The sequence below is a fragment of the Castor canadensis genome, chromosome 8, assembly GCF_047511655.1.
Source record: "Castor canadensis chromosome 8, mCasCan1.hap1v2, whole genome shotgun sequence".
Lineage (NCBI taxonomy): Eukaryota > Metazoa > Chordata > Mammalia > Rodentia > Castoridae > Castor > Castor canadensis.
The window spans coordinates 24,845,471-24,851,815 of record NC_133393.1 but is presented as its reverse complement, the minus strand read 5'-3'; the positions used below and the strand labels follow the sequence as shown (position 1 = coordinate 24,851,815).

At 50.4% G+C, this 6,345-nt stretch overlaps 1 pseudogene; it reads right to left on the bottom strand.

The window, feature by feature from the left end:
- Positions 1–790: 790 nt before the first annotated feature.
- LOC109690386 (saoe class I histocompatibility antigen, A alpha chain-like) lies at positions 791–3,951 on the bottom strand (annotated as a pseudogene).
- Between the last annotated feature and the right edge of the window lie 2,394 nt (positions 3,952–6,345).

Below are 6,345 nucleotides of genomic sequence, written 5' to 3'. Positions count from 1 at the left end.
GGAAGAAAATTCAGGAAATAGCCATGGAAGGAGAGCAGAGCTCACAAAGCTAAAAATTCATCTCTAGATTTCACAGAGTCTCCTCTGTGCTGGGGCCTTCTAGCACCTTATAGGAAAAACACCTGTTATTGCTGTCACAAACAGGGGCACTCAAAGAAGAATGAGATTAGCATCATTCTGAAGAACAAGAATAGGCAAAATTCTCTATAGAAACCAAGAGACAAGAAACAAACACAAAAGAGAGGAAAACCCAGGGTTGAGCCTAGACTCACCTGGCACAGGATGCCTTAGTATTCACGATCCTGGAGACAGGACAAGTCTCTGGCCATATCTGAATTCCTGTGATCACAAGCCCTGTTGGAACACGGTTCTACCAAAAGGACAAGGAGAAAGGAATGCAGATGGTGATGTATCTGACAAGTGATCACGTCAAAGCCCACAAATGACTGAGCACCGACTGGGGACAGCCCCATCCATACCTGGCTCTTCACAGCCTTTTCCTGCCCCTACCTACAATGGACTCAAGCACAGGAAACCTGGGCTCTGGTAGGTTTTTTTAGTGATTCCATCTATTCCTCCATCAAACTTCAGAAATTTTCTCCTTAAATTAGCTCATCAGTCCCTCATGTCAAGGATTTGACAAAACAAGTTTATATTTAGATACTTATTTTAAATGTGGAAGTAAGATGCAGCTTAGTGCACCATGAAGTTGAGAGGCAGATGGAGATGTTCTAGCTCTGTTTCTGCCACATAACTGTGGCAGGGAACATAGATCAGTGTGGGACAGGGGTCATGGGGGGCAGGGGTAGGCTGGTCGCTCCACTTTCTTCACATTACCTATAGGAATGCAGACATATTTAGATCCCTTTGTAGAACAAGAAGCCATGGGTTCTTGAAGTCACAGGGGAGAGACGTGAACAAATCTTGTGTCACTCAGTCCCACACAAGGCACCTGTCCCACACATGCTGCAAAGCAAAAGAATCGTGAACAAATCCAGGGCAGGCAAAATAAGTGGCAACACTGAACAACCCACCACTCACACAAAAGGTCCAAATTCTGAGTACTTCTGACCCTGTCATGTTCCCTCTGCCTCACCCCCAATTCAGGGTCTCACCTTTATAAGCTGTGAGAGACTTATCAGAGTCCTGGGTACCGTCACTACCTGGCATTGAAAAATAACAAAACACACTCAGAGTCCAGCAAAGACGTGGTTGAAGGAGCAATTGTGGGTTGGGCTAGTTCACCATGGATACCCATCTATTCCACCCCAGGGTACTCAGGGACTCTCCCTCCCATACTTACTTGCAGTCTGAGGGTAGCTCCCTCCTTTTGTACCCATGGGAAGAAAACAACCTGTGAGAAACAGAGAATCCCTGGGCCCCAGGGAGTTTTCAGAGCTGTGACTGCAGACCCAGGGAAGGATCAGGAGACAGGAGGAAAGAAGATGTACAGGGACTGAACCAACTGCCCTCCTGGAAGCCTGTCCTCAGCAGGGACCTTCTCCTCTCACCTCTGACTGCTGGGAATCAGGCCACTAGCACAATGATCAGAGTGACAAATCTGTCCCTTCTTTTTCATGCACTTTACATAGAGTAAGTGTCAGCACACAGGGCCACAGGCTGGGAAGCCTGTGTGTGTGTGGTGTGTGTGCGTGTGTAGTGTTTGTGTTCCATCAACGAGGCAGAGTGCACTTCTAAAAGGGGCTGAAAGGAGAAAACTAAGACCCTTCCCCTCCCCTACCTGTGTTGTTCTTCCTCCGTATCACAACAACCACCACAGCTCCAATGACAACTCCAAGGATAACCAGGGCAGTGACAATTCCCATGATGGGGATGGTGGGCTGAGGAGGTGGCTCTGGGAAGGGAAAGGAGGGAAGGGAAGGTTAGAGAACTTGACCCCCAGAGCTCAGCCTGACCCTGCTGAGAGTCTCCAGAAGAGCTCCTGCCTTCCCTGACAAGAGGTCTTGTGCCCACGTCCCCTCCTTACCCCATCTCAGGGTGAGGGGCTCAGGCAGCACCTCATGCTGCACATGGCACGTGTACCTCTGCTCCTCCCCAGAAGGCACCCACTTCTGGAAGCTTCCATCCCCTGCAGGCCTGGTCTCCACAAGCTCCATATCCTAGGTCTGGTGCCAGGTCAGGATGATCTCCACAGGGTAGAAGGCCAGGGCCCAGCACCTCAGCGTGAGGTCCATTTCAGGTCAGGGATGATGGGTAACTTGTGTCTTTGTGGAATCTACAAAGATGAGTTGAAAAATTCAGGCATTTTGCATTCTTTCTGGGCCACTCCAGTAGCACTCACGTGACCATCTTGAGAACTGATAGCAGACTTGGATTGATGTAAAACCCAGACACTAGCCCCAACACAGGCATCTGGGATAATCTAATTCTTGGGAAGTTCTAGAAACAAGTGAGTTATCCCAAGGCAGGAGACTCCAGATCTCTAAGGGAGAAAAGAGAGAGATTTCTGGGGCTGTCTTGGTGGAGATTTGGCATAACTGGAGTCAAACATCTAAAGCCATTGGGTGGTAGACAGAGAACAAGGTCTGAGAGAGGCCATGGTCACAACCCCTGCATAGCCAAAGAGAACTGCAGTTTGGTTACTTCACGTACCTTTACTCTTCCCATCCTGAGGCAGACTCTTCAATTGTCACGAGAGGAGGGTGAGCCCCTGGGCAGGTCACACTCTGATATTCAATGTGAAAATCTCACAGCTTTCTTCTCCATGGCGATTCAAGAGAGCAGTGTTCTGCTTCCCCTTTTCCTCCTTGGAAGACATGGGTTCCATCCCCAGGGCAGATGGAGGAGTTGCCCTTCGGGCCCTTGTACCTGCGCGCTGCAGCATCTCCTTCCCATTTTCCAGGGGTCTGAGGAGCCCACTCCACTCACTCCCCCTCCGGGTAGACCCTCTGGTGCTCTGCCTCACCAGCCGCCTCCCACTTGCACCTGGTGATGTGAGCAGCTGTGTCTGCCCCAGTCCAGAAGTGCAGTTCCTCATTCAGGGAGATGTAATGGGTGCTAACTGATTGCAGCCACGGAGGAGGCGGCCATGCAGCCCCTCGGTGCAGCCATGCATCCTCAGGACCGTGAGAGAGCATGGCCTGCCACCCACCGCCCCCCCGACCCCAAATGGATTTCAACCTAAACTGAAAAGGGCACAGTCGCACCCCGCGCGTTCTTCCCAGGTCGAAGGTCTCCGCTGGTTTCCCAGCGTTGAGGTGAACCTTGAATCTGGGGACCCGGGGCGTCTCTGGCCCTTCTGTAGGAGACGTAGAGGGGTTGTGACCTCTGATTCCAGCCTGGGGTCACTCACCATCTTCGCTCCGGTTGTAGTACACCATTGTGGTCCGCAGATACCTTCGGTAACTCTGCGTTATCCTTGGTTCCTTGTGTGTCCAGGTCCCAGTACTCCAGCCCTTCCCGCTCCACCCACGGCGCCCGCGGCTCCATCCTCGGGTCCGCGGGGTCGCTGTCGAAGCGCACGAACTGCGTGTGGTCCACGTAGCCCACTGCGATGAAGCGGGGCTCCCCGCGGCCGGGCCGGGACACGGAGGTGGAGAAATACATCATGGAGTGCGAGCCTGGGGACGGGGGGGGGGGGGGGGTGGCGACTGAGACCCCAAGACCCTCCGGCCGCGGGACCGGGTCCCCGTTTGATGGGGTCGGAAGGGAGGAGGGTGCTTGGGGTTCTGAGATAGAAAGGGGGCTGCTGGACTCAAATGGCGAGGATTAGGTGGGAGAGGAGGAGGCAGGAGACTGGATGGAGGTCACAACAGGCAGTAGCACAGATGAGAAGGGATCTGGCTCAGGGTGGCCTGGAAGCGTTTTCTGCTTCCTGAGCTCCCCTCGCTCTTCCCCAGCAATGGGCCTTTTGGCCCCTCACTCAGCTGCCCAGATTTCCAACCAGGCCAGAGCTCCAGAGAGCAGCAGGAGGAGGGCTCTTGGCGCCATGATTCCAACTTTGGACATTGTGAGAAAATATAAGTCCCAGAGAGTGGGAACCTGAAACCAGGGCAGAAGCTTATTGGCTTCTCTCGGAACTCAGCACTCAATAGGAGTGAGAACTGAGGCCTTCTCAGTTCCAGGTCCAGGCAGAAGACACTGACCCCAGGTTGGGAGTGCCCATAAGCACCATAATCCACAGCCAAGACCTACAGGGCCTCCTCTGAGGTTCCTTCTCTCTAAATGTCCCAGAACAATCCTAACATGTAGCTATTAAAGTAGTAAAAGTCTTTCTTTGGGAGTAGCTGAAGGAGACAGTTTGCTGGAGCTGGCCCATCTAGGAGGTCCTAGAAGGAGGGCAGACATCATGGAGGAAAGGGCTGGGACCAGCTGTGAGGAGAATTGAGTTCCCTCTTCCACTGCATCATCACTACCCTGTGACCTTCACTAATGAAATGGTCTCTGTGAGAATGGGGGACTGGACCTCAATCCCTCTTGTGCTAAATAAATTATCATGGTCAAAATAATTAATAAAAATGAATGTAAAGTTTAAGTTGTCAAGACTGCTGGGCGTGGTTGTACATGCCTGTAATACCAGAACTGTGGAAGTTGAGGCAGGAGTATGGAGAGCTCCAGGGCAGCCTGTCTACACACAGAGTTCAAGACCAGCCCTGTCTCAATATATATAAATTTTTCGAAGCGCTGTGATACATGATATTTACATCCACAGACAAAAGGTAGTCCAGGGGTCCCAGGGGAGTGGTTAGTTAAGGATAGGAACAGTTCACCCTTAAAAAGGGGAAGCAGAGGTGAACTGAACACAGTTCCTGATCCTGGAGTGAGAGAGCTATGATCCTGTGGACCTGTCTGGTTTGAGAGGCTGATGGGCCCACGGATGCAGATGTCCTAAGGCAGGTTGGCTGTGGAGAGCGGATTATGGAAAGCCTATGAAAACTGGACACAAGCAAGGTGAGATGCAGCTCACCTGCTTTTCTGAGATTGGCACAGCCCTGGAAGCAGAACAGCTGTTTCTCCTAAGTTGTTTTCCTTCAAAGAAGCAGGAACACAGGTTTCTCCTGTTACAATGTCACACCCCTCCCTGAGAGCTGCTGCTCCACCCTGCTTACTGCTGTTTATAAAAGACCGCTGAAGGAGGAAGAGGGCTTTTGCCTTTGGCTTTGGCTTGGGCTTGGGCTTTTTGGTGTGGGCAGCTTTTGGAAGGGAAAAGAATTACTGAAAGGAAAAGAATTGCTAAAGGGAAATTGCTGAAGGGAAAAGAATGCCTAAAGAGGGGTTGATGGAGTGTCTGCACTGAGAACTTTTACATAGGCCTTAGAACAACTAAGCTAAAGAAAGAACTTTACCATAGATAGGCCTCAGAAAAGCTAAGCTAAAGAAAAGAACATGAGACAGTGCAAGATAGAGAACCAAGACATTAAGAGTTATGCATATACAGTTTTTAGGCATGACTGTTGTTTGCAAGTCTGAGCACCCAGGCTTTAAGAAAGCTAGAGAGATGGGACAGTGCAAGCCAAGGGGCAAAAGACTTTAAGAGCGATTAAGCTAAAGATAAGCTAAGAGAAAACATGGGACAGAGTGAGTCTAAGGAAAGAGGTTTTAAGCAAGGTTTTAAAGAAGACTTTAGAAGCAACATTTTAAAGAGCTGCAAGGAATAAGACCTTAAAAAATAAAGATAGAGAAAAGAAGCAATGCGGGTTGGGCATCTCCACCCAACCACTCAACACACCTGACCCCACTTTCTGTTTGTCTGTCTATCCTGTGTCTTTTCTGAATCTCCAGTCATCCCAGTTAGCCCCAGTTAGGTTCCGTAATAACCAGGAGCAAGAGAAAGCTCCCTCTAACAAAGGAGGGAATGAGAAAACAATGCCCCCTCCAGATGGTAAAGGGAGTCTGGTTGGCAAAGGGTGTTGGAGTGGACTATAGTGGAGGGGGGGAGTAGGAACAGAATCAATGAACTTGTGAGTTTAGACACTTAGAGGAAATGACAACAAGAAAGAGACCTGGATGAATCTGGGAGTCAATGGAAGGAAGAAGAGATTGAAATAGCTGAAACATTTGAGAGATTTGGAGTGATTTAACTGGGGTAAGGAGCTTCAGAGAGGCAGAGGAGGACAAAATCTGCAAAGAGCTCTTTAAATCTGGCTAGTGGTGACATTACCAGCAATGCTGAGCATGATTGAGGGCTGTGTGTTGGGAGGGTAGGAAGAAGCTCAGAATGACCCTGGCAGAAATCAATGCCCTACAGAAACAGAAAGGAGATGAGTACGGGAGGCTTTTTCTGGGAAGGTTGGGGAGAGGGCAGGGATCTGTCTTCTCACCACATTTGGTTGGGATGGGGTAAGGAGTGGAGATCTGGGAGCTCAGCCCAAGGTAAGCCATTAC